The 13,900-nt window shown below is 36.0% G+C and overlaps 1 protein-coding gene across 2 annotated transcripts in view; it reads left to right on the forward strand.

Moving 5' to 3' along the window:
* Positions 1-373: 373 nt before the first annotated feature.
* The window catches only part of RhoGEF3 (Rho guanine nucleotide exchange factor 3), a 292,834-nt gene continuing 279,307 nt past the window's right edge, over positions 374-13,900 (forward strand). For both annotated transcript variants that reach the window (XM_036359399.2, XM_070111335.1), the window contains exon 1: positions 374-466. The gene's annotated coding sequence lies outside the window, so the exon portion shown is untranslated. The remainder of the gene's footprint in view (positions 467-13,900) is intronic.

Here is a 13,900-nt window from a genome sequence, read left to right on the forward strand (position 1 = left end):
TAATAATGTTTTATACCATTATAGTAAAAGCTGCTACAATTATTTTCTTTTTATATTTTTTATGATTTTCGAGAGAAAACTAAAAGTCCTAAAGCATTTCTTACAACATATTAATATTATTTAACCCATATACTTGTATGAATGCTTGGCGTATTTACAAGATCTCTCTATTTCAAGGGCGCATAACTTTTTAAGAATGTAGCTAATAGATTTCTTTAGACTAGGGTGATTTAAAAAAAGGTTTTAAATTTTATTTGAGATATATATACATGCATATTTCTATATATATGTACATATATTTTTTTAACGATATTTTTTAATTTTGTTAATAAATTTTCTTTTTTTTTCTTTTCAGAACTCCCCCAAGCCAATACGGACTTTTGATTAGCCAAATAGTCGTCTTTAAATCCGCTCTCGTTCATCTTATATTGCAATTACACATCGTTGATAAGAAAACACATTTTTGGTAAGTGGTTATTATGAAAATTTTTTGACGTACTTGACACTATTCTGTTTATATAATATCCAGTATTATTATCTAAATTGCCTAATAATACATAAATATGTGTGGCTAACTCAATAATTATTTATTGTTATTAAATGCGCGGTATATTTTAATTCAAACTATATATTTCTTGGCATTTTAGGAACAATTGTATTGAAAGGAAATCTTTTTGAATATGACAATTGCACCCAGCGTAAAAGGTAACAGTAAAAAGAAGAACCTTTATCGCAAATGCTAACACCTATGAATAAATGTAGTAACTCTTCTAATTAGCATTCCCAAACTAAATTATATAACTTTTATTTCGATGAATTTATAATAATATAATCCTAAATGTGGGCAACCTTCTCATTTAAGTTATTTGCACTAGCGAAATTTAAAAAAAATAAGGAAAAACGGTCAGTTTGTATGACAGCCATATGCCATAGTAATCCGATCCGAATTTCTACGGAGATTGCACTAATGCCTTAGACAATAATTTATGCCAAATTTATTGAAGATAGCTTGTCAAATGAGAAACTTGGCTGCGATGGTTCAGTTTGTATGACAGCTATATGCTATAGTGGTCCGATCACAACAATTTTTTTTGGAGATTAAACCGATGCCTTGGATAATGCAGCTGCATGCTATAGTGATCCGATATCGGCGTTTCCGACAAATAAGCCGCTTCTTGAGAAGAAAAGAACTTATACAAAATTTCAGATCAATATCTCAAAAGCTGAGGGATTCATTCGCGTATACACAGACAGACGGGCATGACTAAATCGACTCAGTTCGCCCTGCTGATAATTTATATATATATTTTACATAGTCTCGGACGTTTTTTTCTGGGTGTCCAAGGTATAAAACGTTGCCTACAATTAGGCTCAATGCTAATAAAATCAAATACACGATATTTATGAATTCACTTATGTTAGACTTAATGGTAGAAAATTATTAGTATTTGATAAGGCAGTGATTCTTTGATCGTTTTGTATCTGCTTACTTTATGTTTCCCAATTGTTTCACCCTCGAAGTATGCTTTAGAGAGAACTATGAAAAATAATAAAAAATAAAATAATTATACTCGCATGGAAAAGTCAATCTCTTTCTGTAATAAATAAAATAGCTAACCAATTTTACAGTATACTTTATTTTATTTTATGATGGATAGTTGGATAGATAGTTAAAAAAAATTCGAAGCTAAAAAAAATTTTTTTAATTTTTTTTCTGCGTTTTTCAAAAACTTTCTTTCTTCGATTCCATCCCAATGTACTCTTTTACTTTCTTAGCGCCATGTTAGTACATAACTGTAATTGCATTTCTTTTACTGTAAATTGGCCGAGTTTGCTATTTTTGCATATTGTGCACATCCACCTTCCCTCACATTCTCTCTCGCACCGACTATAAGTTGATCCCTTGATATGGTACTTGTTTTTAAAGTTTTCAACAACTTGCTGGCGGCCTCATTCAATATTATACATTCAATTAATTGAGTTCGAGTAGCACAAAGTCAAATTGAGTTAAACCACCAAAATGGACGGTAGAGGTTCGTATGAGAACGTCGGTATGTACATATGACTATGTAGCGGTTCAGTATCGGGTAAGCGCTCACCACGTGTTGAGTGGGTGGCAAAGTTCAGCTTGACAAGGGTCGGTTTATCTGTTCACTTCGTTATGCGTTTGTGTTTATAGTTATGCACTATATACTAAGCATCGTATATAAAATATATATGTACAAAAATATATATACATACAAATAAGTCAAAAAACCGCTTAATCCTTGGAGAGCACACACCCGCCCAGATTTTCAAGAAAAAACTTTACAACTCACTAGCTTTGCGCAATTCGAACTGAGTTAAATGAAGTGAAAAGTGTTGGGGTTTTGTGCTATATGTGAGCATATACATACTTATATGCGGATAGGTGTACTCTTTTTTTTGTTGAAATTTTCATATCCTTGCAAATCCTCTGTACACAACCGAAAACAACCGCCAGCAGCAAAAATAAAATAAATTTATACAAGTGCATATAATCTCTTGAAAACAATGCTGTTAAGTTTTAAAGCCAAATACACACAATATATAATGGTTGAATCTCACATTTTTCAGTATCATTTTCAGTGGATTTTCATCGTAGAATAGGCAAAACTTTACAAATGTTTATTGCTGAAGTTATGGCAAAAATATTATATATGAATGTGAGGGTGGTTTGTTATATTATTATTTTTTTATATTTTCACAATATGCTGCATATAATATCTATAATTCAGGGTGAACCAAAACTATTTTTGCTTTCAAATCAAATTTAAATTTACTAAATTAATTAACTAACGGAGTATTATTTATAGTACGTGCATACTGACTGCTATTAATGTAAAAGCGCCTAATTAAACTACTGAAGCTAGAATATGTCATTGAGTATAAGGATGCCTTAAGGTATTTTGTATCTCCAAACAATAAATATTCCAAGTGAAGCGTGAGTAGTCAGCCAGGACCCATGCTCTTTGATATATGGCTATGACAATAAACGAGATCTTTTGTAACACAAATTGACCTAAAATGGCAATGTAATCATGAACATGAGAATGCTGGATAGATTGAGTTAACCTATTGCTTTCCCAACGGAGTGAAATGTTCTCGACTTATTACTCTAGATGCGCCTACAGCATCCTCTTCTACAAGTATTATAATTCTGTATAGAACTTCGCTGTTTCAAATCTTTGTTTGAATCAAAAGTAGCCATACATAGGAATACCTCAAATGCGCAAGAAAGTCATTTTAGGAAACCTTGAATGATAAACTGACCAACATATTATACTACTAAATTGAGAAAATCGGAAAACAATATTATGAAAAAGATCATCACAACAGATGTAACCTTAAGATCGCACCTTAAAAGAATAGCTACGTAAGGTATAATGGGCAGAATGTATAGAGCCTTCCCTCTGCGAATACCAAGCTTTCAATTGAGATAAAATATCTTTGACTTTATCCAATTTAAAAGAAATTAAAATATGTGAGTTAAGGAAACTCCAAAAATTTTTATATTCAACGAGTTTCATTCATTTTCATTCCATTATGCCTTATCCAATCACCAAATAACGTTTAAAAAATATTTCAGGTAATATTCAGAAACTCATAATTGGCTCTCTTTAGTTTCTGTAGAGGTACGAGTATACTGCTGTTAATGTGAACTTTAATTTTAAGTAGTACCCAAAGAAATGTCAAGGTCAATTAAATATCAGAACATTCTAATTTAATTTTGTGTTCAAAGATTTCGGGACCCGGTCTGTTGGATGTATGATTTATTGTCTCAGCTGCTGTCACCACTATCTGTTGCTCTGATGGAAAATATTTGACATCTTTGAAGTATAGAGCTCTAATAATTTTTATTGAAAAAGTACAGTAGGTGAATACGAATGGCCTTGAGTCTTTAGTCTCTAAGTCTCTTTAGTGTAGACTAAGTGGCAATCCATGAACTATTTGTAAGCGAGTTAACATAACTAGCCTTACTTAAAAGCGAAGTTGTTACGCGTTCTACAACTTTGAAATGTTTTGCTTGTTTTTCGTGTTTATGTTTGTTCCAAGATAAGTCTATCAAAGTCATTGTACTTTTATTGCAGCAACATGTATGTAAAGTTCATGTATGGAAGCTCTGAAGCTCTGAGCTTTAACATATTACATTTAGAAGTCGCTGGTATCCATATTTGTTGTTTGTGATTTTTCTAAGAGACTTACTTACAGGTCTACTGTTCTAATGAACAACATACTTTACATATGTCACTGCAGATAATCTGATATCATGTCACACGTTCAGTGAACGTTTTGGTTTTTACTTTATGCTCGAAGAAGTTGTTTACCACCGCTTGCTAAGCTTACGCGAAGTCAAAAAATTCCCTACCCTATGAAAGAAACTGCTTGAAAACACAATGTTCCAGAATTTACTCTCAAAAGTAGGTTATTCAACGCCAGGGCTCACCAAGCCTTACCTTCAAAGACCTACTCAGCCAATTAGCTGTTCGGCGTACTCACTGATGAGCTTAATGAAGTGAACTGAAGTGAAATGAGTGATGCCGCAACACAGTCGAGCTCTTTTGTTCTCCTTGGACGTCGACTGTGCGGCTGAGAGGGAGATGAGTGAACAGACGAGACGTTAAAAATGAATGAATGGATGACTACACAAATGACCAGCGCAGTGCAGCGCCGGTAAATTTACGCTCTCAGGTGTAATAAATTACAAATACGAGCACTTTTTGCTTTCTTTATTCACACCTTTTTTCTCATTTTTGCTTTTTGTTTTTTTTTCGTATTTTTTAATCCATTAAGGGTAGACGGACAGCTTTCCAGAAAAACAAAAATTAAAAATAAAATCCACCAAATTTCCTTTGTGTGATTTATTTACTGTTAATTTAACTTTGCTTTCTCTGCTTTTCTGTGTATATGTGTGTAATTGCGTTGGTGTTTTCTCCGTCGACATATCATTAGGTATGCCAGCATATTTCCACCGCTACCCCACACCACTTGCTGTTTCTTATGACAGGTGCCAGTTGACACTTGACCTTGACTTTAGTCATAGCACAATGCTTGCTGGTGTTGTTATGACGCCTCGTCCCTGCTTGACGACGACATTGATAACCATCAACTGAATAACATTACCGTTATAACATTGCGGTGCTATGCAAATGTTCGTTTACTTGAATGCGCTTTTGCCTTTGAATTCCTTTGAAGCGGTGGATCAGCCGCAACAGTGGGTCCCACAGTGCTTGCGGCGGTTAATTGTTAACGTCAAAACTGTGGTTTAGCACATAACTGCCACGCTTGTTGACGACTCTTATGAGGCGGTTAGGTAACTTAAACACTGAAGTATGATAAATCATTAAATTTGGGCTGGAAGCTTATGCATTTCGCAGTCTATTCAATTTGGGCGCAGACGAATGTAGTATTAAGGCAAAATCTTTTAATATATTATAATGCTCTGCGTTTTAAATAACGGAGAGTGTTTTAATCACAGAATGACTTTGTAAATATGACAATTGACAAATTATGAAAACTTGCTTGTTTAATCAGCGTTTTAGTTGTGACAGCTGACACATGACAGTTGACAAATATCAATATTTGTTGGGGTTTAGTAAAATATGATTTACTTGGATTCACGATAATCATACAGTTTCAGCTGAGCTACTAATTTGTGTAGGTTATTTAGCCATTATCCAAAACTAAAAATTAGAAGTGCGGTTAGGAAACCATTTAATAACGCACATACTCTAATATCATAGTAAGCTTACTATAGATGAATTAAGTTCCGGAGGTAGTAATATTTAAAATAAAGAGTCGCCCGAATTCGATCACAGAAATTAACTAAAGAGTAGGGATCAAGTTGCAGGATAGGATACAGATTCCGACTGCGTGTCCTAACAACTTGTGCTCTGTGTTAAGAGTCTACGAATTGTAATTTGTATTTATCGAGTGCTCAAACTTAATTATTTCCTATGTTAATTATTTCGACTTTCTTGTTTCCACTGTGGATCAACTGGTTCCAAGAAAAAATAAGTTGTTTACAACTTTCCGAATCGTTTCGGAAAGTGAGTTGACAAAACATATTCAAGCTATCGCATCATCTGATTACCTAACGGATATTTGAAAGGTCTTAAAATATTCGGGATGGATAAATGTTAGGTCTATCACAAAGAACAGAATGAGAAGGCGAATTAATGTCACAATGTGTGCACAAAATCTCCCTTCATCCATGATGCTGCATCGTTCAAAGCAGTGTCGACATGCCTTTGATGTAGGCAGGCTGGACTTTTAACAGTTTGCTCCTCGGTATTTAGGCAGGTCTTCAGAACATGGCCTAACCTCACACAGTTCGCATATGAAGGGCCAGCCAGCTGCATGACACTTTGAGCGTCCGCTACAGTTGCGCCGGAGACTTGAAAGGTTTGAATGACTTCAGCGCCCAGGTAAGGTGACGTTCATCCTAAATGTTCAAGAACGCTGTACAGCCCTCGCAAAATGGTTCAACTAAAAGTGAGTATCCAGGAGCAGTTTCAACGCCTCCTAACTACTTACGATCCTACCAGTATCAGTATTTCTAGATCGTGAGGAGTGATGACAGCAGAAGGGTTTTCACGAGGCTCTCTTGGCTTTCTTTAACTCGGACTTGTACATAGCCAGTTCGGCCTAAAACAACGTCCTATCGTCACTATAGCTTAACCTTTCTCTTTGAGTTTTCAGTGGACATGAGCTTTCAAGAGTTGTCCCACACACAGAGCTGAATACCTCGAAGGATGTGAATGATCTTTATCTTCCAAACTCTTCTCCAGCGGTGCGAGCTTCGCACCGTCGTCACTTCCAACCCGATACTTTTCGAAGAAGCTCTCGAGATTGAAGACACATCCATCAACTGACGATCCGCCCTCCGTGCTCACCGCTTCGGAGAGGATATAGCTTATCTCCATAATAGTTAATTCAAACTTCTCCCCAGTCCCCATTGGATACAGCGGGTCTTTCGCACCAGCTTCCTTATACGACATATAGTTATTTTCATTATTCTAGCTGGCTTTAACCGAATATATCAGTCAGTGTGTGCGTTATCTTCATAAAGTTGAGGTGAAATAGATTCGCGAAGAAATTTTAGTAATCTGAAAAGTAAGACTCAGTATCAACAACTGAAAGTATTTCCTCGCCTTTGACAATTACCAAGATCAAAAGATTTAAAAATTTACTCACAGCTTTGGACACAAAAATGGAAACAACCCAATTTTTGTCAGAAGCCGCCAGCACGCAATTCCATTCATAAACTAAATAAAAGAGTAAATTAGTAAACTTTTTTTAGACTTCTAATATACTCGTACATAGACTTTACAGACATACCTCACCCTCATCATATACATATGTATGTAGTAAAAGGACATTGATAGATTAGTCTGTGTGTTGAAAAGCACTACCGGCTTTATCAGACATAAAATTGAATTTCAATTGTGTCCAATAATGAATGGAATTGTTATGTAACCACACACACACACACACACAGGCACATATATATGTATGAGTGTATGCATATTTAAAATTAAATGCATATATGCTCGCATACATACATAACAATTATTTTGTCAAAGACTGTGTTGCGGGCGAACATTGAAATCAATTGGTGCTTGTTGTTGTTGGTATTGTTGTTGCGCAATCTTGTCATCACCACATAGGTTTATATAAATTTGTATTTGTCTACACATACATGCATGCAATGCAAATGAAGCAGCATTTACATTTATATTGCGGCAGGCAACAACACCAGCAACAGTAACACCAACAATAACAACAACAAGAAAAACAAGAAAAATAGCAATAACAATGCCATTGCACTGAAAATCCGCCAAATTTGAGTTTGTCTATTGTTGTGCACACAATTTTAATGAATTCATGTTGGCACAAACAAACACACACACTCATACATATATATTTAAAAGCAAATATATGCATTTGTACGTACATATATGTGTGTGTGCATTAGTCGCAGGCTTTAATTTCGCTCATATGGCAAAAGCCAATGTCAACGAAAGTTGCGCAAAAATGAAAAATGCATGAAATTAAAGCAGTGTTTACATACACAAACACATACACACTCACATACTCTTACATATGAATACATCAAATGACTTCATTTTCCATTTCATTTTGATGAACGATAAAAAAGGCACATCGGATCAAGAGTTGCCATGGAAATTAGACAAGTTAATTTAAATTTGATTAAAAACATAAATAAAGTAATTAGGTCAAAAGGTCAGAGCGTTTGTAAGCACTGAATCCATCAGAATTAATGGAAAACTAATTTGAATAGACATTTCACTGGAAAACGTAAATGCAACTGGTTAAGAAATTTCGTGAATTTTACTACTACAACAAATACAACTGCTGTTTTTGTTGTAACATATTTGATTTTTAGATAAACTAACCTTTAATGCCCACTAGCTCCATTCACTTACCGTTCAACCTAAGTTCGCTTATCGCTCAAGAACTTTCGGCCTTTGTATGCCATAAGAAGCAACCGTTTTACTTTTGGATGAGGAGCAACAGCAGTTGTTGTAGGAAAAAATCTTGAATGGTATAATAAGATACAGATGATGTTGATAAAACTGTGACTTTTGTTAGTTAAATATACCCATTTATATAATTTTTTTAAAGAATTGTGGAAGCTTTCAAATTTTAAAGTCTTTGCTGCAGAAAATGTATGCATGTGTATAACGTCTAAAGGCTTTGAAATACTAATGTGTAGAGTAGCCGACAATAACATATAAACTAAACTCTAATTTGATTGACAACTTTGTACTCTGAATTTATATAACGTGTTTATTTGGGCACACAGGTTCGAGCAGAATTAACAATTTTTAAAGTCAAAGCATTTTAAACTAGAAAATACTCTCTTCTCATATCATGAAAGTTCCAAATCTCTAATTCTGAAAATTATCTCAACCCATAATACTTGCAGAAAACCCTATTCTACTATATTCGTGCGGATTTTCTTTTTCAAAATTTCAACGTTTATTCAAGAAAAACATATAAAAAAGTATTATTCAAAGTATTTCCCATCTTTCAGACACTTTTAGAACTTTATCACAAAAGAACTGCGTCGATTTGGTGGACAAGTCCATTTTTGATGTAAACACTATTACCTGTATAACGATGGGTGTAGCGAAATTTCCCACCCTCTGCTTTCGAAATATTGTAGTTTTTAAGCGGTCTTGAAATATGAGGCCGAGCGTTGTCTTGGTGGAAAATTATTGCTTCATGTCTAAGCGCGAATGTCCTTTCGTTCGCTTCAATTTGATGAGTTGTTACCAGCAGCATTCTCCATTAGTAGTTTGACCCGGTTTTAGAAACTCAATATACCACGCCCTTCTGATTTCACCAGTTCATATGGCATTTGTGTGACTCCTAAAGATTCTAAGAGCTCTTCTTGTGTTTGACAAAAATTCTCTTTGATTTATGCTGCCAGTTCCTCATCATCAAACTTTTTGATCCACTCAGCATTACATATTTCCAATCCATATGGGATCAACACTGGTACCGAACTTTATCCATCCCTTGTAGGCAAACCGCGAATTGATTTACAATGACGTCACGTAAAATATATCTGTTTGGCATAACATTGAGTTCTGCAGATGGGAGGACGTTTGGGGCGATCCCTCTCTGTGGCATCGAGCTTAGTGTGCTAGTAATCATTTTTTTTTTTTTTGAGAAGCTAGATTTACGGACAATTTTTCGGTTATAATGAAAAGATTTCAGGGACGCAACAGACTTTTGGAGAGTACTATATCAAGATCTTTGGCGATTTTTGAACCGGAAAAAACTCTCTTTAACAATTAATTAAAACAGTTTCTTAGTATGTTTCTAGACTTAACTGATTTACTTCCGGGTTTGACTGTGCTCCATTTGCAGATCTTTATAGATCCTGGAATTATTTATGTTTTGCAATGGGATTGATTTTTAATCTTTTATTGCGTCTTCATTAATAACCACTGGACAGAATATTTAAAGTATACCATGAAGTTTGTAATACCTCGAAGGAAACGTCGGAGACCTTATAAGTTCTATATTGTAAGTGATCAGCGGAACGAGTTGAGTCAATTTAGCCAGACGTCTGTTAAACTAGTCCCTCAGATTTTGAGATATCGTTCAGAAATCACGCACACGTCCTTTTCTCTTTAAGAGGCTGCACATTTGTTGGAACTACTGATATTGGACCACTATAGTATACACCACCACGGACCACTGTCATAGAAACTGATCCATCAAAATCAAGTCCTTGTATGGAAAACTTATTTATTTGAAATATTCAAGCTGCAAGGCTACTTTTATTACTGCTTTCTTTTTCGCTTTCTTTAACCTTTCCTCTTAATTTATTACTAAATTTTACCGGAAAAACCTCTCTCCAGTTAATTTATTAAACAATATGGAAATGGAAAAAAACCGCAAAAGACGAGAGAATGAAAAATAAATAATAAATCAAAAAGCAATAACTGAATAATGCAAGAAACGAAGACCTCAAATGGAATGACATGCCAACGCCTCCAAACTTACATTTTAGGGCCGGCTTTCAACACTGCCTACTCGCTCTCCGGTACTGTCTACAGAGCGGGCCAATTGCTAATGTGTCTAGAGAGCACACATGTCTGGCGGCGCATAGCGTTTCCGTGCATCAGCTTCAAGGCTTATGTTGGCAGTAGTCGGGGCTTCAGCACACAGAGGACGCCTTGTCAATTTTGTGTCTACAATGCATCATTGATGCTTTAGCACGTACAACACTTTTACAACTTGTCTTATGGCGCCCTTACATACAGTTGTTCTTGTCGTATATTTATTTACTCTGCATATTGTTGTTGTGCTGCCTCCTCTTTGTTACTTTGTGTGATGTGCGGAGGTATTCCATTCTTGCTGTTGTTGCAGCCTATGTATATTACTTATGCTAACAGCATGCTAACCTAGTTTTCACACCACCAACAACAATTTGTCGTTGTCAGGCGATTTGTGTGCTGCTACCGCATCGTGTTCTTTTGCAACAAAAAAAATGGTGAGCTGATAAAGACGCGTCGGATGACGTGTGACTGGTGTCGGTGGAAACGCGCATAGTAAGAATATGAAGAAAAAAACTGAAAAAGATAATAAAAAAACACAACAACAAAGCGTCGCAACAAATTGCTGGCAAAAGTGCTACGCGCTCTATTAACTGCTGACTGAGCTGCTCTTGCTGCCACCACCGCTTTGATGAAGCCATTTAACAATGCAGCGCTACAATAAACTGCCCCCTAAGCGACACTTAAGTGAGGCCCCAAATTGCGAAAAAAATAACAACAACAGGCTGCAAACGGAAGCCTCATGAAATGTTTCATATCTTGAATCTTTGTGTGTTTCACTTAATGGACGCTTTTTTCTTGTCTCTTGCCGAATTCTTATATTTTTAGCACTTTTTATAACCTGAACGGGGTATATTAGATTGGCCACGAAGTTTGTAACACCCTGATGGAAACGGCGGAGACGCTATAAAAATATATATATAAATGATCAGCATGATGAACTGATTTAATTAAGCCATGTCCATCTGTCTGTCCGTCTGTCTTTATATATACAAACTAGTTTCTCAGTTTTTAAGCTATCGATTTGAAATTTGGCACCTGTCCCTTTCCCACTTAGAAGCTGCTCATTTGTCGGAACGGCCGATATCGGACCATCAAGGGATCAAGTACTAGTATGGGAACATTTTTTTTTGACGTAATATCTTCACGAAATTAGAAATTAGTTATTTTCTTAGGCAATAATGTAATTTCAGCAAAAATTTTTCAGATCAGATCACTATATCATATAGCTCCCATACAAACTGAACGATCGGAATCAAGTTCTTGTAAGGAACCTTTGTGTTTGTGAAGGGTATTATAGCTTCGGTGCAACCGAAGTTAACGTTTTTTCTTGTTATACCTGCATATGAGGCAGCTTTGTTTCGACATCTAAGTTTTTTGAGGAGCTTATAGAAACGCTTCCTCGGTCTTTTGAGACTAAACTTTTGTGATCTCATGTCTCTTTTCTGCTTTTGACTACCTATAATTTTTCACAATTTAATATACTATCTTTTAACACAATACTTATTAGAGCACTTTTGCTCCCCAGATGTAATTTGACTATTTTCTAAGCTCTTAATAGCTATTTTGCTTGAAGAGGTTTTAGTTTAACAGTAGGTTCCGTTCCGGTAATTTCGATGTCAAAGATGCACCACGCGTCGGAAGGCCTGTCGTCGAAAATTGCGATAAAATCATGGAAATAGTGGAAACAGACCGGCCCGTGAGCACTTATTTAGTTGCTGAGGAACTAAAGATAAGCCAGAAAAACGGTGGGAACCATCTGCATAACCTTGGATTCAAAAAGAAGCTCGATTTTGGGTGCCACACGAACTAACGCAAAAAAACATGATGGGCCACTCATCCAGAAGAGGCCATCTTTGATCAACAGAGGCCGAATTGTGTTCCATCAGGACAACGCCAGGCCACACACGTCTTTGGTGACGCGGCAGAAGCTCCGGGAGCTCGGATGGGAGATCCTAATGCACCCACCTTATAGTCCGAACCTGGCAAAAAGTGATTACCATCTTTTCTTGTCCATGGCGAACGCGCTTAATGGTGAGAAATTGGCCTCAAGAGAGGCCTGTGAAAATTCGCTCTCCGAGTTTTTTGCTAATAGGGACGCAGCCTTCTACGAGAGGGTATAATGAAGTTGGCATCAAGTTTACGAACAAAACGGTGCATATTTGACTTAAATCGGACAAATGTACACAAAGTTATCATCTTTTGAAAAATCAATAAAAAACCGAACGAACTTTTTACTTGACCTAATATTCTCTTTGCTTGCGTTTGACCCAATTGTCGAAGCACTTTTGCACTCTGATTGAGGTATCACCAAAGTATGCATTCTGAGCGCCTTAACCGCCTTTTTAGGTGTCAAAACACGTTGACTTCTTAGTTAATTTTTTACCTACTTGAATAAAAAGAAGTCACTCGCTACCATGTTAGGACTATATGGTGGCTAACTCATCAAATCCATGTTTTGATTGCTCAAAAATGTAGTTGTGTCAGTTGATGTGTGAGAGCTCGCATTTTCGTGGTTAAGAGTGATATGTCTTCGGAGGTGGATTTCCCTGATTTTTTGAAAGACAACTGGCTAACGAAAAGTTGTTCTAGTACTATGGGTGCGACATGTCCACTTCTTCCAAAAAGAAACAGGCAACTATTTGCTTGGAAATGCTTAGTGTGCGAACAACTTTTGCTGTATTCGGTTCATCTGGAAATCAACTATTCATCACCTGCCAAGATGTCATAGACTTGTTTCGAAGCATTGTTATCGTATTTTTTTAACATTTTTCTCGACCAATCGACACGAGCCTTTATTTGAACGATTGCCGAATTGTGTGGGATCCAACGTTAACAATTGTTTTTTTACAATGAAATGTTCATGCAACATTGAATATATGCTCGTGCCACTGATGTGCATAGCTGTCTCAATCTCACAATAGGTCACATGACGATCTTGCAATATCAGTTTGCGCACAGTTTGCGACCACGATTGAATCTACCATGCCATTAATAAACACAGGTTTTTGAAGAAGCTTCTTCGTCATAAATTCAATTAAATTCATCGATGTATGCACTGCTGCTGAGTTAATCCATGTCGAAAGCTATAAAAATTCTGAGTTGTGCGAAAAATTCCATTTTTTGGCTAAGATGAATATTTGAAGTTACTGTAAACAACACAAATAACGCTCGTACATCAAAACATTCTGAGTATGTATAACATTCAGTAAAGTTGTGAGTTGTAAGATAGCAACACTAGGATTATCAAATCTCGAAATATAAAACCCTTCGTTCTTGAGTTT

This window comes from Bactrocera oleae, chromosome 6 (assembly GCF_042242935.1).
Source record: "Bactrocera oleae isolate idBacOlea1 chromosome 6, idBacOlea1, whole genome shotgun sequence".
NCBI lineage: Eukaryota > Metazoa > Arthropoda > Insecta > Diptera > Tephritidae > Bactrocera > Bactrocera oleae.